This window comes from Tympanuchus pallidicinctus, unplaced genomic scaffold, assembly GCF_026119805.1.
Source record: "Tympanuchus pallidicinctus isolate F22 unplaced genomic scaffold, pur_lepc_1.0 scaffold3, whole genome shotgun sequence".
In the NCBI taxonomy this organism is placed as follows: domain Eukaryota; kingdom Metazoa; phylum Chordata; class Aves; order Galliformes; family Phasianidae; genus Tympanuchus; species Tympanuchus pallidicinctus.
In genome coordinates this window covers 83,597,426-83,621,787 of record NW_026294747.1, presented here as the reverse complement: position 1 = coordinate 83,621,787, position 24,362 = coordinate 83,597,426, and the positions used below count along the sequence as shown (strand labels likewise).

The 24,362-nt window shown below is 39.0% G+C and overlaps 1 protein-coding gene and 1 long non-coding RNA gene across 5 annotated transcripts in view; one reads left to right on the top strand and one right to left on the bottom strand.

Annotated features, from left to right (window-relative positions):
• Nucleotides 1-121: 121 nt before the first annotated feature.
• Nucleotides 122-21,868, bottom strand: LOC128087139 (uncharacterized). Its single transcript, XR_008209686.1, has 3 exons — nucleotides 21,712-21,868; nucleotides 2,424-2,490; nucleotides 122-235 (listed from the first exon to the last, which is right to left on the bottom strand). It is a non-coding gene; the product is annotated as an uncharacterized LOC128087139 (long non-coding RNA).
• Nucleotides 21,869-21,978: 110 nt separating this feature from the next.
• ICA1 (islet cell autoantigen 1) overlaps nucleotides 21,979-24,362 on the top strand; it is a 66,472-nt gene continuing 64,088 nt past the window's right edge. For all 4 annotated transcript variants that reach the window (XM_052696443.1, XM_052696442.1, XM_052696441.1 and 1 more), the window contains exon 1: nucleotides 21,979-22,098. The gene's annotated coding sequence lies outside the window, so the exon portion shown is untranslated. The remainder of the gene's footprint in view (nucleotides 22,099-24,362) is intronic.

Sequence of the window (24,362 nt, the reverse complement as noted above, 5' to 3'; positions counted from 1 at the left end):
CAGCAGCATGACTGCAGCAGCAGAGCTTCTCCCAGATGACACTCTCTTGCCTACAACTGTAGGTAGGTGTTGAGCTGTGAAGCACTGGCAACAGTAGAGGAATTGCTCCTCATTCCTGGCCCCAGTGTCCCTGCAGTCCTGATGGTGTAAGGACAGACATGGATCCTAGACACCATTTGCTCAGTGTTGCATGCTGTTGCTGTAGACTAAGCAATCCTCTGGTGCACTCCAGTACCTATGGAAGTATAAAAACAGAGAAACATCCACTGTATTATTCTGACTCATCACAGACTCATGCATAGAGCTAAACTAGCATTGCTAGAGACACCAGACCCTGCCCTTTGGGAGGATGCAGAGTCTACTGCAGAGGCCCATAACCAGAGTATAGTGGGAAGCAGTTGGCAATAGCCAGCCCAAAACATCATTTCATGTTGTGTTACTACAGCGATACATTGTAGGTACAACTGAATCCTTCTTTTTTATATTAAATACCACAAGATTTAGGAAAGGTTCGTTCAGGAAACATTGTTTGATAAAGAGAAGTATCTGAGAATAGTATGAGAGTAATCTCTTTGCAGTCCATTTCTACTACTCCAAACAGGGTGCCATGGACACTATGTAATGAGCCATTACAAAGATGGTTTCCAAAAGAACAATTCTCCCTGCTCCCTGCTCACTGTTTCCATTTTGTTCCAGAAGCAGATATTGTACTATGGATAAGCATAATTGTCACTGACTTCACTGAAATAGCAGTGTTACTCCTCTGTATTTAGAAACATAAACTTTCCTTGGAAAAACAACAACCTATGGATCTTGAAAAATATAAATATTTTTTTGGGGGGTGGGGGCTTTCCTTCAGATTGCTCTACTAAATCAAAATAAATAAATGGTCAGCCTTTTCTCCCTGCAGTATTGAAGAGACAATATCCTCCATAAAACATATTCTCCATAAAGAACAAAGTCTGTCTGTGCAGTAGACAGGCATTTCCTGGAGGCTTATTCGTGTTTGGGGTAAGCAAGAAAATAAGGATATAACCAGTCTCACTGCTCATACTCTGAACACCAAGCACATTGCTTTTACCCTTGCTTGTCTCTTATTAGCACAGTATTAAAAATAATTCCAAAGGAAAACATTCTGCAGTGCACACTCGTCCCCCTGAGGAGAGGATGAGAGAACAAACACATACCAGCTGTTCGTTGTGCTGCTCCGTGCTCTACTGCATGTCACTCTGTTTCTTTGGTCATGAGCTCAATAGAAAACCCCAAAAGAATAAACTGGAAATCAAGACTGTCCTAATATCACTGAGCAAAGCCAAAAAAAATCAGAGCAAGAGCACTGAAGCGATTGCTCAGAGGTCTGTCAACTGTGCACTACACATCAGCTCACCAGGAGAGACAGATTAAATTAGAAAGAGACATCCTTACTCCTCAGATTTTAAAATAGACTCTTAAAGCATGTCTTGTAAAAAATCAGTAAACTACAGGGGTGAGTAAGCCTGATCTTTCCGAGAAATCTGGTTTGCCTGAATGACTTGTATTGACCAAATTAGCAATGCACTGCAATAAATTGTAAACACTGATCTGATTCATACACATTTTATATGGACATTAAACTCCAGATACTTCCACTGCCATTTTGTGGGGTTAGACAATAAGGTGTTTAGACAACAAGGTAAATAATCAGTTACACAATAAGACCCTGCTTGGTAAACACTTGGGTGATGGGAAGTTCATTAGCCCTAGAAGAACAGTCTCAGCCTGCCAAGGAGCTTCTCAATACTGAGAGAAGATAGCCAGAAACACAAAGGTATGTTTAAGCAGATACTTTAAGTAGGAGGGGGGTTGGAGAACGCAGATCTGCCTGCCTTTAGGAACAGGAAACAATATTTCATGGAGACAATTGTATGAAGTTGTTTTGAAACCTTTTTCCCTAACTGCTGTATTCTTACTGCTACCTTTGATAAAATAATCAATGTAGTCACTAAATTCAGACTAGTCACTGCCCATTGGAGATGAGGACCTAGGTGAAGTGAAGGAAGGTCACTTGATTTCATCTTATAAAAAGGTATAAAAGCTAAAACCTGAAATCTGAGAGAAGAGCAAGAAAACAAGTAAAGCTGGCTTTCTGAATTGTTACAGGCTAGTGAAAAATCTTAGCAAGGAAAGATGCAAGAGAATCTTATTTTTCCGTATACGAATTCTGACAATTTTTCAGACACATAATATAATTACGGCTTGATCGTTTTTTAATGTAGCTCATAAATGTCATGGAGAGATAGCATTTATCACCTCTGCTTTGAAGAGCGGAAGTATTTTTACCAGTATTTAAAAGATTTGTTCATTCAGTCCAGAATTTGTCAGGTTAAAAACAAACATCAACAACAAAAGAACAGTTGTCTTAGTTCACATCGATACCAACTTACCTCTTGAATTTCACCTCCATCTACAGGGAAGACAGAATTCCTTCACAGACAGAGAACAAAGACCTATCTGGGGTGTCACAAGAGGAATTGATTTCTTCTGATTAAACTGAAAATAAACAAATTTTTCACAATCTCAGCTCCAAAGTTGTTGCAATACCAATTGTTTCTCTGTAGCTGTCAATGTTTATTGTCATTTCAACCCCATTGGATTTCAAGGATGTCATCATTTATATATACGTTCCTTCTCAATATTTAAATCAATAGTTTCAAATGCTCTTTTACTCTGCATTATCCTTCCAACTTTTGTTGCCCTCAAAACCATGTTTCCATTCCATGCATATGCATGGAGATAAAAAGATCAAGAGATATGAGCTCATTCAAATCTCATCATCTGTCTTATATCCAATGTATCGTACATTAATGGAGCATTAAAGTTTTAGAGTTAATTCAAAGTAAAAAATTCAGTTATGATGATAAAGATTGCTATAATCCAGCAATCACAATTTTAACTGCTGCATGAATACAAGAGTAGGACATATGATTTGAATAACAATGGGAATATTGACAAATACTGAATAACTGTGTGAAAGTAAAATATTTAAGAGCACAGCTTTACTATTATTTGAAAATGTGGAGAAACAGATGTGTCACTTGACCAAAGCAAGACCTGATTTTCTCATTACATGTACGTGGATCTTAGTTAATTCTCATACAAGCAGACCCCAGGTATTGAAATGTACTACCTTAACAGTGTTTAGAGACCTTTATTACAGTTTTGTTTGAAATGAACTAATTTAAGGAATACTCATTTGGCAAAAACAGCAAACCTTAAGAATTTGAAAGACTATGTAATTCTCCTAGCATGCCTTTAATTTAGCATCTGCCAAGACAACCTGCATCAAAATTACCAGGACAGAGAGATGCAATTCCAGTCTGGGATGAGAAGGAAAGCATTACCACCCTACAGTGGCAGCCACTGAGCAGAGTGCTCTTAAGAGAAAGTTTCTAGACATCTGGACGTACATTACATTGTGGTGATGTTTCCGAATGATGTCCTCAGAACCAGAAGGCAACACAGTTAAAATGAGTCATTTTCTGCCTCCCCTATCCTTCCTGCACTTTTCACTCCTGAAAAGTAAAATTACCTAATACAAAGTCAAGCATTCTGCTTTGTCCTAATTATTTACTTTCCAGCACTGTTAGACATCCTAGAGAAAAACCTAGACTCCTCTTAGCTAGGGCCAACCCATGGAATAAAATCCAAATCACATCTAAAAAGCTTATTACTTAGGCACAAGTAAAAAGAAAAGCATTTTATACCTGAGACTTAGAGGGATTAAACAGAAAAGACTTGTTTTCACTGTTATCCATGAAGAAGCAATGCAGAGGTCTAAAAGGGCCCTAAAAATCCCTCAAAATATGTCAGATTTCCTTAGTAGAAGCTCTAAAAAAAGCAAAAAAGCCTTGTTCCTAACATTCTTTCTCAAGGTCTAGTATAACGAGCATGCTACAATTTGGAGTGGGGACAAGAGGAAGAGCATTATGGCTATTTCAGCCATGACATTTCTATTTCATGCAATCTTATTTCACATCCCCTTAGGACAGTGCAGAGGAGCCACAGTTTTAGCTGAATAGATTACGCTAGAGCTTTCAGCAGACCCCATGGCAATCCAAGGTTAAAGGAGCACAAAAGTATCTTGAAGTTACTTTAACCTATCTTCCTACTGGGTCCTGACCCTTGTGCTTTTACCACAGAGACACAGCATGGAATTTCACTTCAATTTTTTCAAATATGTCAGTTCCAGAACTGATTTCAGATGCAGAGTTTCCAGACTGCCTCCTTTACTCTGATGGGGCTGCTCAGCCTGGAGAAGAGAAGGATCAGGGGGATCTCATCAATGTCCATAAAGACCTGAAGAGTGTGCCCGGAGTAATAAGAGCCACATACTTCTCAGTGGTTCTCGCTGACAGGACAAAAGGCAAGTGGCACAAATTCAAATATGAGAAATTCCAAACACAAGGAAAACCTTTCTTAAGGTGAGGATCCTCAAACACAGGCATAGGCTGCCCAGATCAATCATGGAGTCTTGATTCTTAGAGTAACTCAAAACCCAGCTGGACAGAATCTGAGCAACCCGTTTCTGCTGATCTTATCTTGAGGAGGATCTTGGACAATGCAGTTTCCAGAGGTGCCTTCAAATCTCAGCCACTGTCTAGACAATAACTTCACAGTCACTTTATCATTAATAGCTGAATGCATAAGCATTTGGAACGCTTGCTTCAAAATATATCCTTCTCTATGGAAGCATGAGTTCTGCTGGGAATGAGATGCAAACTGAAACGTGCTGTGAGCTGCTCTTTGACAACAAGGCAATTCAATGTTCGTTATGAACTTCTAATGAAAAACACTTGTGTTGGTTGTGTTTCTTAAAAGTTTTGTGTGTAACTGCTCTAGCCTGATTCTAAAGGGTCTTTGGATGGAAGAAGGGCAACAGAAACTTGCTACTAGAGAACCCCTATTTGCTTCTGTGTGTCAGTGATTCTCCTGTTTTATCACAGAATGGCAAGGGTTGGAAGGAATCTCAAGGGTTGGAAGGAACTTCAAGGATCATCAAGTTCCAAAGACCCCCCTAGGCTTGATTATACACACAGCTTTTCTCAGGAAACATTTGTTAAGAAACTTCTTTTTCTTTGCAGTGCAGGGGGATCACTTGATTAGGGAGGCTCAGGAGCAGCTAAGCATTTTAAAGGACTAGTTTCCATTTCATGTTAATGACATTTTGGCTCTTTGGCTGGTGAGTAAAATGCTGTCCACTGTATTTATTCCTTGTTGTATATGGCTCCTTGAAATAAGAACTACAGTGATGTGAGACCATGTTAGGCTCACATACCCACATCCCTGTAACAATAATAATTTACTATGGTCCATTTTCTTTCCATCTGCTTCTGTCCAGTAGCTCTTGATTTTAGAAGCCACAAACGCCCAATTCAGCAGAATGTATCAGGTGAAGAACAGAAATATTTTACCAGAATAAAAGAATTAGCATGGTGAGGTTGACAGTTGTTCTGAAACAGCATGGTTCCACAGTGGCTGATAATAAATCTATCAGGATTTTTGCACAGTGCCAGGATGTCAGATTTCTTTACCTCCCTTTTTTTTTCACAGTCTCTGTGGCATCAGTTTGTCTCACTACTGTTCCCTCAACTTGGCAAGATGTCATAGAAAATAAAAATGAAAATTAGGAACTGTATGCAGGCCACATATTTTATATGTAGAAATAGATTAAAATTGCTACTGTGGCTTGCTTCCACCCTAACAAAGAGTTCCTATCTTTCACTTTCATCTCAGAGTCTTTATCCCATGCTTGCAAAATTTGAATTACATCTAGTACCCACATCCCAGACTGACATGTCCTAGAAGTGCAGGATCAATCAGACCACTTACTTAGTCTTACTTTATCCTGACACTGGGATCTGTGACCCTTATATTGAATGAAAACTGAATGAACAATGCTGTCTGTCAGGTCTGCCTGTCACAGATAGGAGCTTCTTTGACACTGCTTCAGAGCTGACAAACAGAAGGGACATTCATGGCATGCGTAAACTTCTCAGGGGCCCCCAATTCTCCTTTCTTTGAAAAACCCAAAGCTCTTTGGATCTCTACCTCACACATGTCCTCAATAATGCTCAGTTCCTTTGCTTCCATGCTGAGATTTTGCAAATTCTTAGTAAACATTCATTAGTAAACAACAACAACAAAAAAAGTGCATTTTTGTATATGTTAGTGAGAAGAACATAATGTTAGTTCAGGGAATGGGAATACAGTCTTGCAACAAAGCCAAAACTTTGCCAAAATTCCTCAGTAATCACACAGACAGGTGAAATATATACTTGAGGACAGAGTACTAACAAAGCCATATTCACATGCAAGGACATCTGAGCACATACAGCATATAATGAATACGTGTTTAAACATCTGAACGGATTGCCTCTGCATAAAGTGCTATGAAGGGATTAAGCCAAAAAAGTCATGTGGCAGTGACTCAATAAGGAAGACAAAGCACAATCATTTAGACCCCAGTTTCCCCAAACCTTCGCTTCAGCTGCTCAGGCTTCATTTACATTACCACATCTTGTGCTTTAGCTATTAACAGCATACTACATTGTGAGCAGGCTTTTGTAGGGACACAAAAAGAGCGAGTAGTCACAAGGAAACCTTTGTGCCTCTTCCATGGTCGCATAGGAGATCCAGTCCTCGCAGCTCACAGCTGTATGGGGAGTTTCAGAGTTAATAATGCCAGCAGCAGAACACTTTTCAAAGGAAAATGGAGCAGAAGGGAGGGCAGCTAAAGCTTCACTCTCTCTCTCCCATCAGCTACCAAACTAAATAGAGGGAGTTTATGCTGTACCCCCACAAAGGAGACACACAAACCACTTGTCATTGCAGAAATCCTTTCCATAGCACTGAGATGTTCCGTCTGCCCTTGGGAGCTGACAGGCACAAGGCTTTCAGGAATTACCCACGTTGTGCTGCACCTGCAGCTCCCCCACGATTTCACTGTGCCCTTGCTAGTGTCTGAAGAATAGATAGTACTGAGGATTTATGTGTGTCCTCTCGCTGGATTTATTTATGGTATTTTTAAGCACTGGTCATATGCATGATGCTTAATAAGTCATAAGCTTCAGATAGGCTCTGCCTAGAAGAGATTATTTGCTACATATTCATTCTCTGCCTCAGAAAAAAAAAAAAAAAAAAAAAAAAAAAAAAAAAAAGAAAGAAAGAAAGAAAGAAAAAGAAGAAAAAAAATAGAAAAAAAAAATTCAATTTTAAAGAAATGTAAAAAGCTTGATTCACTCCAAAATCAGAGTCCAGCAGCATGCCTAACTGGCCAGTGTTCACCACTGAATTTTTCCTATGCATCAGACTTTATGCATGAGCTAGCTGGGAAGTCAGAATCGAAAGCTCCAATTTGAAGCATGTTTGATTTTCTAATGATATATTTTTATTGTGCAACATCAGCCATGAGCTCCATGGAACAATTATAACGTACAGGAGAAGTACTGCATGCAGTTTGCGGCACTCCGGTACAAAACGGATATAAAACTATCGGAGTGTCCAAAGGAAAGGCACAAAGATGGTGAAGGATCCGGAAGGTAGCAGCTGAGGTCCCTGGATTTGCTCAGCTCAGAGCAGAGAAACTGAGAGGAGGCCTGACGGCGGCAGCAGCTCCGCGCAGGGAGCGGAGGGCAGCGCCGAGCCGTGTGACAGCGGCCGGGCCCGAGGGAGCGGCATGGAGCCGTGTCAGGGGAGGGGCACGTGGTTAGGGAAAGGGTTCTGGGGCGGTGGGCACGGCCCCGAGCTGCCGGAGTTCAAGCAGCGTTAGGACAACACTATCGGATACAGGGTTCGGATTTGGGATGACGCTGTGTGGAGCCGGGATCGATGAACCGAACCGCCCGTTCGACGTGCCCCGAACGGCGCAGAGGCGGCCGCCAGGTGTCAGCCTCACCCCGCAGAGCCGCTCCCGCCTCGCAGCGAGCGCAGCGAACGTCGGGTCGCGCAGTTCCCACCCACAGCATTTCTCTCGTGAGGGGCGGTACCCAGCAGTATCTGTACAGGTTCAGATGTTGGAGCAGCCGTTGCCATGGCGACTGCTGCATCAGCTGGATTGTAACCAGGTGAATGAGGGACGGAACAACTTCCCCGGGAGAAATCCAATTAATATGGCAGGATTTTGCAGCATTTGTATCTGCAGAAGCTAAGCCAGGATTCCTCAGAGCTGGCAGACGCATTTTACAGTGCTTTTCTCCAAAAGGGAAATATTGTCCATATTACCTTTTTGATTTCCCTATGCTTCTATCATGTCTGTTTCTGAGGGATTCATTTTCTTCACACCGAATTCTGTACAGGCTTTCATGCAACACACCCACAGCACACAGACAGTGCTTTGTAATGCCAGCTATCACTGTGTCATAACATGCAAACAAAATATCTTATGGTAGTGTTTCCTTTGCTGAAAATGCACTGAATGTTTTTTAGGGTACAGCTTTATAAAAGCAAAGCGCTGTAACATGCTCTGTATGCCAAAAATCAAATATAAATTAATGGGAAAAAAAAAAAAAAAAGAAAGAAAAAAAAAAGAAGCCCCATCCTTTCTGAAAGGCTCCTTATCTCTGCGAGGCTCTGCTGGAATTTTCCCAGCACACTGAGTTCCCAGGGATGCTGCCCATCATCCTGATCAGTGATACTTCAAAACTGGGATTTGCAGCCATTTTTTCACAGGTCTCCAGCTCACTTTCTGGCTTATCCTCATGTGAAAGTGTCCATTGGCTCCTGTATTTTAAAATCCTTTGATTTACACCAACGACAAAAACTCCAGATGTCAGCTAAGATCCAAGCCATCTTGTTTCCATTTAAAAAAGAAATGTAATACCTGACTCATCCCTTTCATAACAAATTAATTAAAAAAAAAGAAAAAGAAAAATAAAATAAAAGAATAATAAAAGAATAATAATAATAAAAAAAATCTTGGAAATCAATTAAAAAATGTATTGGAAGGGCTTCCCACTTATAAATTTCCCATTCTGTCTTTCCAGCAAATCATCTGCTCAAAAGTTATCTTTCCCCGTTCCCATAGCATTCCTACCCAGGACTACATTCAGTTTCCCTTGATTCTTTCATTTTACATTCCTGTTTATTTTCAGGAAGACAACTGCAACTAAGTGATGGATCAGTCCCTGAATTTGTGGTCAACTTTGAGGCGAGTCCCTTTTGCTGCCCAGCTAAAATTCTCCTTGGTCCTTGTCCAGCCTAACACTAGAAAGACAAGGAAATTCAATGGCTTCCTCACTTAAAGCAGAAATAATTGCAGTAATGCTCCTCAATAAACATTTTTTAAGTCAGTGTCACCACCAAGCAGAGCAACACCCTGTCCCACAGGATATGGTCAAAGTAGATGTGCAAACCAATTGTAAGCACACACTTAACATGAAGCTCCCTACTGTCACAAGTAAATCAGTGTCAGCATATATCTATATGACCTCCTAAACATTTGTTTTCCTACGAGACTTTGTTAGTGTTTTCTTATCACCACAGGCCTGTGAATACAGAGAATTTTCTCTGCAACCCAGGACTTAAAAACAGCCTTTAAAATGTATCTGTTAAATTTTGGTTGGTGCAGATTGCAATTAAAGGAGTATGGGTTAGAGGAGTATGTGAGTGACAGATTAGACTAACAAACAAACCACTAGACCGAGGCTCAGATGGCTGAGGCTCGAGAGGCTTGTCTTCTATTTCCAGCTTCTCCCATCTGATGGGACCACGGATAAGTCACTTCATTTCTCTGTAATAATATTCGTTTTCTACTATCCTTTTCTGCCTTGCCTGCTAAGATTATTTAGAGACAGAGATTGCTTTTCATTTTATTTATATCATATTTATACAGAAGGGACCATATATTGCCAGGATGTCTGAGTGCCCAAGCAATACTGCTGTGCTGCTAACAATTACAACAACATTATTAATAAATTATAAATAGTGTGGCAAATGTCAACTCACTGAAAACAGCTTTGCAACATTTGTCATATAAATAAGGCCATCCATTTATGACTTTACTGATAGATTTTTTTTATATGTAATACATTATATTATATTATTATATTATATTGCAAATTTGGGGGGCTTTTATATAATGAAAGAACTAGGCAAAAATAAGTTTGATTATTAAAGGTACAATCTCACACAAAAGAGGCATACTGACATTCCATACAGGGAATTTCTCTTTGTATGTTAGAATGCAATAATGGAGTTGATTAATTCTGTCATATTTTTAATGTCAATTTAGCTTCACTATATCCAAATGTATGGACCTTAAAAGTGAAAAAAGTTGATTTCATTAACACTAGAACATATGTGTATTTCTTGTGCAAGTTATTATGAACATATATAATTTGATATGAATGTAAGAGCAGACTAGAATAAAGTTGAATCAAATCAAATAGACAATTCTGGTGAATATATATATATATATATTTGTGTGTGTTGGCAATCACACTAATGAACTAAAGAGTAAACATAGAAATCTTATCTACACTTTGGGCATTTATGCCATGCAGTTGGGATGCTGAGAACACAGATGCAGCAAGGAGACCTGGGTAGCACTGGAACCAGAGCAGTGTCCAAATGTTCTATCTCTGCATTAGCTACCCTTCTTTTAATAACCTGGAAGCAAGGCCATGCCAACCTGAATATAGCAAAACAAAATAGACAAAACAAACATTGCTCGCCTTTGTGCTCTGTACAGCATTTACACACAGATGCAGGCCAGCACAAGACCAGGCAGTTCTAGTAAGCCATAGTGTCCTTTTTAGCCATACCCCAAGAAATGCTTTTACTGGGCAGTTGCTATGGAGCACCAGCTAAATAAATTCAAACTGTCTATTATTTCCCAATACTTATCAAAAGAAAAATCAAAGCTGTTTTCTTACACTTGCTTGCTCTCATCTGCTGAAAATGTTCCATGTAAGATAACACGGCCAGCCTGTAGAAATTCAGGCACTTGTTAATAGGCCTCTTTAACCAGATGCTTAGAGATTTTTGCTACATCATTTCAGGCCAAAGATCTTGCATAATCTGGTGCCATTTCCTGTGCTGTAATTATGAGTCTTACATCTAGACACAATCTACATCTCCAGCTCTCTGTTAATATTCATTATTATTTTTCAGACTTTTTCAGAGTGCATAAAGTTACAAAGGTATGGGATTTGTAAGTGGCACAGATTGCAGTGAGCCTTAGATTTGTCCTGGGAGTTGGTTACCTAACTGTCCTTTGTGCCTTGGAAAATATCCTGCACATCCCCATACTTACTTTTCTAATTATTTAGAATACTCTGGACTTGAGCCAACAAGGTCCTTTAAGAAGCTCTTGACCAGTTTCTTCATATAAATTGCAAACATCTTTACAAAGATAGGAAGAGTAAAGAAACATCACAGAAAAGGGCTTTCTTTGGCCCAGCCTCAATGTCCTTTGAATGAAAAAAAAAAAATCCATCTGACTAATTTTAGAATGTTATCATTTTCCAATTTCTCTGCACAATACCTTGCATAGAGGAATTCAAAGCCCTTTACTAAATTCACTACTCCTTGATGACACTAAGATTAACCTAAAAATTATAAGAGTTTTACATTTTGGAAACAGAATTAATGAAGTGCAAAGAAGGTGGTGGGGAAGTGGAAGGAATACTGATCAAAGTGGATGACTGGGTATTCTCACAGCATCATGTTAATAAAGTCAGTAATGGCTTCACAGCAAGGGGGAAAAAAGGTAAGCTTCTGTTTAATGTGTATCTGTTTTCATGAAAATGGATAAACTGGCAGCTGGCACAGGAAAGGGCTGGATAAAACCACAATGTATTAGAAGGTTGTGAGATGACCACAGAAGTGACCTTCTCCCTGCTCTGGGTGTGCATCTGATCCCACATATTGTCTCGAGAAGAGCATTGCAGATTTACAGGGTCTCTGAGGAGAGTGAAAGAGAATAAAAGACAAAAGAAAACAGAGGGAGTCTGAAAATAATGGTATTTTCTTAGAAAGGAAATAAGCAAAATGTGACGGTAACATGAGCTTCCATTCTACCTCCTTGTAATCCTAAGGGTTATCAGTGTTACAGTGGTCAATGTAAGTAACAAATTGGTAGAAGGAAGAAAACTTCATTGTTACAGTCTTAAAGTGAGGCATCAGAGTTTACTCTGAAACCTACATGTGAACTCCAACTAGCTTCCATACATGTTCTGCATGTTCTCCTAATGTTGGCTATGGCAGGATTCAGGACAACATACAGGCCCAGTTCAGCAGGGCAATTTCTTTGCTCCTTCCAGTCAATATATTCTGAGAAAATGTGAACGTGGGCAGCATTCCCAAACCTAATAACTGGAGTCCTTAAAATGAGGAAGTTGCAATTGCAACACTACTCAGAACTGCCTAACTCTCATTCCCGAAAGCCAGAACTTACAGTCATTCATAATGCATTCTACTTCCACATTCAGCACAGTCATTCCTTCTAGCTCTTTATCTCCAACATGCCTTGGATAAAACCTGCAGAAACTAAAAATAACAGCACTAGCTCATCATCTCACTCAGTCAATGAGTTGAGTAATGCAGACCTTATGAAAATGTACGTTTAGAGCTTTTTCAGATGAGCTGCATAACACAAGCCATTAAACATAACTCTATTGATCTAATTTCATTATTTTCAGCAGACTGGAGTTTAGAAATTATGAGCTCCTTTAATGAATATCAACCACAGGAAGAGGAATACTATGATTTATTAAATTTATTAAATCTTACATGAAAATACCTAAGATGAGATGTTTGTCATTATGGATGAAAGTTTTCTAACATTTAAGTTTGCATTATTGCAAAATAATCATAGCCTACAATTTTTTAAAGAGCCATTATGAAGAAAATAGAATAACTCTTTCCTTCTAATATACTATTGCTTTCCAGCGATAGAGTTAGAAAATTTTATATTATCTGAAAGAATATAAAAGATTATAAGTTTGACAGAAGACAGAATAACATGTCCACACTCATTTCATGAAACAGAAAAGAGGACTTTTATACGTTGTAAATGAATAGGCTTTTTTTATTATTATTATTATTTTTATTTTTTCCCAGAACAGTGGAGAGAACGAGTCATAAAATGCAAGTGTTTCCTTGCAACATTATAGCACTATTTCCCCTCAGCAACAAAGGCCTTGTGGACTCTCCTTTTAGTCACGAGATATTAACATGGAGGAAACAAAAATTCACATTATAAGGACATGCTGGTTGCAATGCCACAATACAGCACCTAATCTCACTCCTATCTAGGTCAAACATCAGGACTTCCATTGAATTCCCACTGAGTATAAATTCTACAAAAGCAAGACCTATTGACCTCTTTGTGATTCTCCATATTGGACAAGACATGCTTGGTACATTAAGGACCTTTGAATGTCTTTTGATAGTTTTTTTTCATTTTCATTTCACATTCACAACAACATAATAGAAGAATTTGAACCTGCTATGATGACAGGGAGAAAGTATGTTTACCTACACATATGTAGATATATATCTACAACACTGAAATGTATGCATTTTTATTATAAAGTTTGTTTCCAACAAGTAACATGATACAAGGTAAATTTGCTTTATTTTCTCCAAAGGCTGTATCCCATTGACATGACATACTGTTAGAACTAAAATTCTAAAATGACTGAAATTAGGACAAAGACATTTGTTGCTCTTTAGAAACTTGTCCATGAAATCTGACTTCTATCTTGGTACAGCACAACCATTTCAGGACACAATATGTGTCATGTGCTTTGCTTCCTCTCTTGTTCCTTCAGACAGGGGATACTGTTGTTCTGAGATTTAAACTATGTCACTGATTAATAATTCTATTAAATGCAAATAAGTCTACACTTAAATTAACTTATCATAACTAAATCATATTACAGAATAGATAACAGACATTTCCTATATGATGACTGTCTTGAGCTAAGTCAATGCACATCTACTAGTTAAGATACACGCATGTTAAGCAGCAAATCAACCCTAATTCCATGGCAAGGTTCCACAGTAAGCACAAATGCTTTTTTTTTTTTTGATTGAAAGAAAATTATTTTGCCATTTTCTAACTCCTTCAAAAAGAAAAAGAAAAACAAAAAAGAAACAAACAAACAAAAAACAAAACCAAACCAAACCAGAGCAGTTGTTTTCTTAGAATCATTTTAAAAAAAAAAAAGGTTCAGGTATGAAAATACAACTTGGTGTCTCACCTATGTAAACTGCAGTCCTGGAAGGAGGATGTGCATGCTGATATTCACCCAATACTGATAGGATTTGTAGCTAAATGGGTTACAACATCTAACCAAACTATCTTTAATGGCTGGTAATAAATACTTTTGGAATCATGGAATCACAGAAAGAAATACATGTTGAAAGGCATCAACCCACCAGTACAAACTAGGGCCTAATTCATTGTTAGAAATAATTTTAAACTCAAATTGCATTTTTAAGACAAATTATATGTTTTTTTCCAGCCAAATATTGAATATATCGAAGGAGATTTCAGAGCTTCTCCAGGTACCTGTTCCAATCTAATGCATCTGCATACAATCAGTGAGTTTTTCTCCAAGGGTGTTCACTCAGCCTTTCTCTACCATGGGTCATAATTCCCTTCCCTGCCACGAGACACAGTAACTTAGGAGGCCTGCAATCAATGACTAATAAAGATATTCACAATTATACCCACTCATCTGTAGTTCTCACAAAGATTCATATAGGGAGATATAAAGGCAGAAGGAAGGGAGGATGTTTTAATTGATTTTTTACATTATTAGCCCTATTTCATAATTCATGTTTGGTGCAGCTGAATAGTTCAATGTCTTCAGCATTACTCAACCTAAATATTTGGCTCTGTTTTTTTTTTTTTTTTTCCTGGTTCAAAAGAGAATTATTAACATTAGAGAAGAGTTTACAGATATCCTAAATGCGTCTTGGTTTAGTTTGGGTTAGAGTACTAATGTTTATTTTAGACCATTTAGATTGCATTTTGGTTTTAAGGAACTCCTGAAAAAATAATCAAATAAATATATTCACATTTCCAATGGACTGAAGTGGGCCCAATGGGCCTGTGATTCTAAGATTAAATAAGCAGAAAGACTACTGGAACTTGAATCAGTAGCCATAGAAGTAATGAAGACTTGCATTGGACCTGTAGCTCCCAAAAGTAATGTTTAAATGGCTCAAGCACTAAACTTCTACTTAACCATAGTAAATGCATTTGTTAAAACGTGCTGTAGAGAACATTATTACTTGTTGATCTGTATAACAAATACTGACAGTTAAAAAAAAAATCCCTTACTGAAAAATGTTTAACTGCAATTTCCACTGTTGTGTTCCTCTATCAGATTTGCCTTTATATCAGTGAGCAGGCTATTTAGACCTTGTACGCTTAGATACAGTAAATAGCACAGTTACATTTTTCACCACTCGGATTTATTGGGAAGGAGAATAGATACAGCTCTCTTTTCTTTACAGAACTGTAAAGGAGAAGTCAAAATGAGCTGTTAGTGTGGACCAGATGGAAGCAAAAATATAATATAGGGGGGTTGGAACTACATGATCCTTGAGGTCCCTTCCAACCCAGGTGATTCTGTGATTCTGTGATTCTGTAATATAGTTCTCAAGTCTCTGACCAATGTCTGTAATCTGAGCAGATCATGCATCATTCATGGATCAAGAATGTACTGAAAGGAACCAGCCCTGACTATACCTTTCAGAATTCAGACTAAAGAATTCTTTAATTGTAGAGACACTAGATTACAACATAGATTACAAACATAGCTGTGAAAATATGACATATGTAGCATTTCCAAGTGCTTTTAACTACCAACTATAGGTATTACAAGCTATGTTTTACCCTAATGGGAATTGAAATGAATGACTTGGGATGCTATCTAAAAGGGACATGATAATGGAAAAGGGGACATCTTTCACCACAGCAGTAAACTGTTGCAGTAAATATCACTGAGCTGAGAAAACAGCAAATTTTAGCAGCCTTTATCTCTAAAAGTATAAGATGATGCCCATTATTGTTAACTCAAAATGACAAATAACCAATCTAGTGTGCTTCCACAATAAACCAGATAATGTGATTTCTCTAAAATTCTACGGGTATTTTAAGCCTTTTTGCTAACACTACCTGAGAAGTTCAAGAACCTTTTTGAAATCCTGCATTAAGATAGAAGCAGAATCTCAATATTTTTTAAAGATGTAGTCCAAACAATGTTGTTTTTCCTTTAGCAAGAATGAGTTCATTTATGATATATCAACCCTGTGAGCAAAACAGTTTAATTACCTGTGACATTTTCAGCTTTGTTAAACATTCTGAGGATACTGAAAGCCTTCTCACAGAATCAAACTGAAGACAATGTCATCAATAACATGCAAGAAATCTATTCATGTTTAGTTATGTTGTATATATGTACTTGTATGCAGTAGAAAAAAGGAGCAGCACAAAACAGAAGGTACTGGATCTATGTGAGAGTACAGCTTGTCTCCTGGAGCAAATAATCTATGTTTCCAAGAGAAGGAAAAAAAGAATTAAAAACCATTGCATTGCTCAGTAAGAGATGCTGAAATATTTTGAAGAATACTTTCTCTACTTAAAAGCACACATAAATCTTTCCTTTTCTTTTTTTTTTTTTTTTTTTTTTTTTTTTTTGGTCTAATTTAATATTATTCCTATGGCAACCAGAAGTGATTTTCGAAGGTGTATGAAAATTTTGGAAAACAGAATTTTCAATAATAATTGATATTTCTCACTTCACAAAAAAATTATACTACACTAAACATCATCTTTAGAATAGCAACCTCCAGAACTGCTATTCAGATAAGGAAATAATAATAATAAAAAAGATTGTTAAAGGTATTTTCCTCAAATAGGAAGTCTCAGGGTTTTAAAAGATGAAACTTCAGTAATGTTCTTTTCTTCAATTTGAGGCAATGACACATTTTTTTTCTATAAGATTGTAAAAATAACATAAAGTATGTCATCTATCTTCTAGTAACTGAAAAACATCTATCTCAATGTGGTTATCTTTGACCAGCCAGATCAGACTGCCTTGGAGGGCATGGAGATTATACAGCACAGGAGAATATAATACAACCAGTTCAAATTCGAGATTACATGATGTCTGGTTTTACTTCAGTTTTAACACTAAGAATCCTTTGTCACATGTGGCAAAGCTTTTCAAGCACAATGATTTCATTTTAATTCATTTTCAAGCAGATTTCAAAATACTTTACAAAATTGAACACTAACACATTTTGGAAGATTTAAAATATTTCAAATGAACAGCAGTTTGGATTGTTGAGGATGCTCTCAGTAGGAATTTCAGATAACAAGCCACAGTATTAAGTGGTAACAAATATCTCTTAAAGATATCTCTTCAGAAAATTAAATTGGTATACCTTTTATAATAGAAGAATTTAATAATAGAAGAAGATAGTAGTTAAAAGTACATCAGACTGTTGCTGCATGCAATAGTTTATGTCGCAAGATTTATTTTTTGACACAGAATTATTCTCACACTTGTTAAAGCATGCAGTGTCTACAACTCCTAGCACAACAGCTATTAGAATTTTTTTAATAGATTTTTATTCGCCTAACATATGAAACATCTCCAGTAGGCCTTCAAAAATGATGTGACTTATATTCTTAATGGACAAAAATATTTCAATAATTTAATTGTTTCAAGAGTTTTTATTTTGAATGGAAAAATTCTCGTGGATGCATCGAGGAGATTCAAGGAGTTTGTTAATGACAACTATACAAGTATCAGTGCAGGATAGTGTAATAAAGTACAATAACAACAATGCTCATTGTCAGACAAGAGGAAATAGAAGTATTATACACCTCAGAGATCATGAATTACATGAAAGAATACCTACGTTAATCTCCATTTCAGCAACATTAAAAGCTAGGACTTTGGATGGTGCCTAGTGTGGAACTAATCCTTCATGCAGAAAAATGCAGGCAAATCCCTGTGCTCACACCTGTTCCATGTTAAGCCTGCAGAAGTAGAGGAAAGTAATGCTTACTAAACACTGTGAAAAGTACTATTCAGGCTGACCCTCTTCTATTTGTCAGAATTTGGGTCCAACTCTGAACTTCAGAGATGCTGGCATCACTCCAACCTTTAATTCCAAATCATTTCTGGGACATCAGTATCCTAGTATGTATTTTCCAGTTTATGAAATGGGAACAAATAATTATGTGATCTCTGAAGCTGCCAATAGGATAAAGGTTTTCAGCAGATAACTAAGCTGTAATCCTGTTTGCCACAGATAGAAGTGGTCAAGTAGTCCTTACATTACCTTACATAATTTCTTCAACTGATGACTAGAATTGGTCTACATTTGCCTCTGTTTCTAAGTAGGAACTTAATACTCTCCAGAAGCTCTTCCTGTACGTGCTGGCTTCTACCATTCATGATACTACTGCTCAAATGAATGTGCTGTACTTTTTTTCTGGCCTTTTATCTACAGGGCTGGCACACAAAAAATGCACATTAAATGCCCTACAGAGCTAAATTATCTAACTATAGAAATTAATACAGAAAAGCAGAAGGCTAACTGAAAAATTAAGCATGATTAAACTGGATAGATACATTTTCCTAAGAAATTTGAAAACAGATTAGAGATTGAAATGCCATTTATAAACAGCAATGATGTTCCAGACATTGCAAGCAGTTTGTCAACACAAAAGACTATTAGACAGATCAGAGATCACAGAAGAGAGCAAAAACATTCATATAAAGGACCATAGGGAATTTAAGGGAAGTATAGTTTCACAGAATGCAGCGTGAAATGTTTGTTCTTCCTTGTGCGGATGAGAACCAGAAGGTAAATGAAGAGTTACAGAAAGATTTAAAAATATGGCAAGTGTGAGAGTTCAACCACCAGCTAATAATGTTAGGTCAGGAAAGATGAGCAACTTCCACTGTCGTTTCTTAGATATCTGATTCTACATAGATTTCATAAGTAACTAATTCGTAGAATTGTCTGAGTTGGAAGGGATCTTTCAGGTCATCGTCTGGAGAAAAAACAACCTGCGTGTTTGTAAGATTATACTGTATAGATAACACTGAATGCAGATGCAGTTAGAATATAACAAATTAAGTGATGAGCATGACCTTATGGTACGCTTTAGTAGCAAAGAAATACAGTAAAAAGGACAGGAAGGTGAGTGTCACTGACTCAACATATGACTCCAAACTTTATTTATCCTTTTACAAATTAAATGGATCTGGGACACAGTGTAACATAAGGCTTAGATATATAAAAGATCCTACAAGAAGTGGGTTAATATTTATTTTAGTTCACCCCTACAAAAGCTCTAGGTTTGCAAGATGGAAGGGTTGGCTGTCTCCCAGTAAACCACAACCACTCCAACTTTGGTGTGGCCAATAGTGATATATCAGAGGGCTGTACTTTACTTGCATCTTCCAATAATTTTCACAGTGTTGCTCAGGGAATCAGTTTGCAAGTGAATATAGTGTTGTACAAATCAGCAAAAATGGTGAGTCCAGACTTTTTTTTTTTTTTTTTTAAGGTCAGTGGATCAATTGTTTAGTTGAGGTGAACAACAAGAGCTTTGATGTTTTGATGCTCCAATGGGAAAAAATGTTAACAGAATTCACGTAGCACTGTGCTTCAGGGTTTTTTATGTATTCATTCAGCTTTGCTAAAGAACAAAGTTTGTGAAAATTAGTGGGTAAACCTTATTTCATGCATCATTTGCAGTAACTTTTTTCTGTATTTCGGCTGCACTAAAAATATCTCCATGAGAGATAAGAAAGGTGCTAGAACAACCAGATGGCACTTGCTTACATTTATAACATTCATGTCTAGGGATAAGCCATATGAAACATTCTAAAAGACTATGAAATGCTTACATCATAAAGAAAACAGATTTAAAATTAATCGTTTAATTTTATAACGTGATCTCAGACAATAATTTAGAAGATTAAGACAAATAATTCCAGAAGTATCTGCAGCTTGCAAAATGCTAGCCTCATGTAAACAGAAATGAGCCAATCTACAACCCCCATTCTAGATATATTCATACACATACACAACTGCTGGCATAAAATAGTTCCTAAATTATAAAAGTATGTTTTTCAGAATCAAGGATTTTCCAGGACTACTTGTCTTCCTTCCTCACTCTGGTGCACCTAACAAAAATATTACATTTAAATTTACCAAATAAAATCTTCTTTTGAATCTTGGTAAGTAACAAGTTACTTCACATGCAGTGAGATTTATTTTTTCCACCCTTTTACAGTCTGGGTGGTTTGCACACATAAACTGCATTAAAAGACACAGAGTTCTCTGTGTTTGCTGATGAGCAAAAATTACTAAATAACAATGCCAAATCCTGCTGAAGTTATCTCAGAGTCTCATCCATGGCAGAGAGACTTTTCATCCCTCATTAGTAACTCTGTGAATAGTTTCTTCTCCTAAACTGTAATAACAAGAATTAATACGATTAAATAGGTAATGCCTGTAATGAAAGTATATACACCTTAGCCTGTTGCCTTATCATTTCCATGGGAATTCCAGTCCAAAGAATGATTAAATTCATCTAACTAAAGACAGATAAACTACACCTCAAAAAATGCCTTATGTTCCTGCATTTTATCTAAAAAGCTCTGGATGATTAGCACAGCTAATACTGTCTACCGTACAAAATCTAAACAGAAGTTAGATGTCTGAAAGCAGGTTTACGAGACAGTATGCCAAAGGTATACCTTCTTCTTCAAGACTGAGACTGCCATGAAAAAACTCACTTCCTATGAAATTATTTGCTCAGTATTACTGATACAAACACAAAGGCTATTCAACTGAGGTTTCTGCAGTTCTGGAAAGCAACGACATTGTTTCCTGTCAGAAATCCATTCCAGCACACTATTTTGTGTACACCAGTTTGCCAGCACACTATGTTATGTACACCTCACTTAGACATAATCTGCTGTCCATGCTCTGACCAGAGTAAGGGAGGGAAACTTGCAACCTTCCATGCCTGGCTTGGAACTCCTCAGATTATACAGCCATCACTATCTGACAGAGTTCTATTGCTGTAGGTTTTGCATTTCTACACCTAGACATATGGTTCCCAGCAATGGTTCAGCTACACCTCACAGAAACACCAAGATGCTGACACAAAAGCTTCAGGCCACTGTAAGGTTCAGCAGGTATTCCCTCCCATCAGCATCCTTATTTCCATTCCTTTTGGTTTCTCCTCTCATCCTCTCCTTACCCCCTTCCTCGGCCCCCACCAATTCTACCTTGCCTCCTCACTTTTGTTCTCACTGCTGCTGTTGCGCTGAACTCACAGATCTCTTCAAGGCAGCTAAAGATGCCCCATTTCAGAGGGGTATTTCCCCCCCTGCATTCTTGGTGCTCCCTTGTTTCTCCTTTTACCTACCAACTATTCAGCCTGTTTTCAAGCATCACCTCAACTTCTCCCCTCATGTTAGGCTCAGACTTCAGCTTCAAACCCAGTTCACTTGAAGCAGCCCACTCCAAAATCCCTACTAGCCCATTTCTGACCCCATCCCACAACCCACACTCTCCGTCCCAAGGCTGCCACCTGTTTCCTCCCCCGGAGGACCATCCCACTCCCTTGATGACTGGCGGCTTTGCCAGTCACCACCTTTCAGTATTTCCTCGTCGTACCTCGCGCGGTACCCACAGCCCCAGAAGGCTGCGGCGAGGAGAGGCTCTCGCTTTTCAGCCGAGGCGCTGTGAAGAGTCCCCGACGGACCCAGCCCGTGAGCCCCTCCCTCCGCCTTCCCTCCGGGCGCAGCCGAGACGGAGGAGGAAGAGCGCGCCGGGCCAAGCCCAGCGCCAGGAAACGGCCGGCCGGCCCAGGCGCCAGCACCGGGCAGCCACCGCCCTCCCGCCTCGGCCGCTGGGCGGGTGGCGGCGCGACTCCGCCCCGCTGCGGGGCTGGCAGAGGCGGCTCCGTTCGGCGCCGTGACGCCGGCGGCGCTGGAACACCTGGAGGGGTGGCGGCGGTGCCTCCGGCTCGGCCCTGCCCTCCGCTCCTCGGCCGCGGGCAAGGTGAGTGCAGAGAAGGGGGCCCCGCCGGGCTCCGCGCTGGGACCTGCTGGGGAAACGGGTTCCGCCGGCTGCTGCCGGTGGCGGGCAGCCTCCCCCCGCAGCCTGCCCGCCTGCCTGCCCAGGGGGGAAGGAGGCGACGCGGCGGCCGGGCCTGAGGCGCTGATGCCCTCCGGGTTAAAATCGGCGAGGTGCAAGATGGCATCTTCCCCCTCTCTCCCGCCAGGCGGTTATCTCATCGTGATTATTGCATTTATCCGTTTCTGCCTCCCTTCCTCCCGTACATCCTCCCTGGCTCGGTGCCCACTGGAAGCGGGGAGGATGGGGAGGAAAACGGCCGCTTCTGCTCCGTGGTTTCCGGCTTTGCTGCCGGGTTAAAATTCGGGCTGCCCGCCACTGTGACCCCGGGGCCGTGCCTCTGGTGCCTGCGCAGGGTCAGGTGCACAGCGGACACCTACAGCTGGCGGCACTGGAATAATTGTAACAGAATACTTCTCATTTGGAGCTTGTTTTGTTTGATCTCGATAACCAGACCTGCATCCATCACACTGGTGTGTGAGTGCTGTCAATCTCATACATTGGGTTAGAATAAAAAGAAGAAAATTAGTTAATCAGTTTTTAGTAAGAGGAGAGTATGAAGGGTGCTGTGGTCTTTTTTAGCTTGTAGTACTGTGTACACATTCAGCACCAAGTGTAAATAAGTCTCCTGTCACCTGGTGCTGTGGGCTCAGGGCCTGTATGAGTCCTTGAGCGTTCAGTTTTGCCTCAGTGCATCCAGTTTTGATTTATAGCTGAGAAAGACAATCTCAGAGGTGCACCGTGGAGTCCCCTGTCCCAGATGACACCATGTTGATATTCTGGAGCTTGGTGTGAGTGTAGTTCTTCTGTTTGGTTAACTACCATTTTCCTTTATCCACAAGCCTTGCTGTAGAGCAAGGCAATAATTTGTTTCTGGGAAGCACCTGTTCAGGTTTTTCATTTGTTTGTTTTCCTTATGTTTTATTCGTATATCTTCCTCCTTGAGTTTTGTGCTAATTGGATCTAGTTTAATTTGGACTTGCTCTTGTTCCAGAGCAAACTTCTTGGAAGTAAGCTGTTCTGGTCCAACAAAGCTGTTGTTGAAAGTGTTTGATCACTTTTCCAAAGCGTTGGGGCAGAGAAAGTAGTAGGCTGGATTTGTTTATGGTCTTTCGCCTGATTTCCCTGTTAATCTACTCTTTTCCAACTCTATTCAGAGTTCCAGGGAGTGGAAGTTCCTTCTGATAGTGTTTTCTTCCTGGCATTAGCTGAGGAGCTGTAGTTTTGATTCTAGTATTTAGCATGAAGTCTAGGAACATCTCATTTAGATGTTAACGTTTTGAATACCCTATTAGCCTATTGGTTTAACTTTAGTGACTTTATGATTTGAGATTTATGCTAATACTGATACAAAAGGAATTCACCGTAAAGCTATGGGGATCTCTTGTGTAGTGAGGTGCCATAACTGGTAAAACCAGTTGTGTTTTTTCCATGGCAAGTTTTATCTGAAGGTGATGTGGCAGTTAAATGCTGTCAGATCTTGTTTAAAGCTACCTTACTGTTTAAGCTTCATATGTGAAAGTTATTTCCAGAAGGGTTCAAAAGACAGCGTAGTGAAAAGTCAGTTGCTTGCAACTGGAATTTGCCTGCTTCTTAAGAATGAAAGAAGTGTTTTTAGATGAAAGGGATTTCCTCCATTGTCTTCATGAGAATTGAGATTCAGATATACATACTACTAAAGTTTTGCACATTCAAGAAAATCAGTTCTCCATATGGAAAATTAGTTCTTCACACTTTTTTTTTTTTTTTTTTTTTTTTTTTTTGCGTAAGATTATATCACTGTAGAAAGTAGAGGCTGAGAGTCACATATTGCAAAGTAAAATTCCATTTGAACCCTATTACAGGGCTGTTTGGTTTTTTTTTTCCCCCTTTAGTAGTCTCAAGTATGCCTGTCTTGCCCATTCTTCTGTTCTGCACCCTTTACAAGGCTGCTAAATTGTTCTAATGATTTCCCAAGTAACATTTTCTGGAAGAGCAGAATAATAACAGCTCTTGTCACTCTTAAACTGGTGCTGAAAGCTTTTGGTATGAGTTGGCAGAAAAATGTGCTTGTATCTCAGCTAATGCTAAACATCAAGAAATATCCTCAAAGACTCTTTCATACTTTTTTCAAAGTCTTCTCCAGCAGCATGGCTCTGAAGTTGGTTCCTCAGGATGTTTTGCAGCTGCTTAACTATAAAATCACTTTA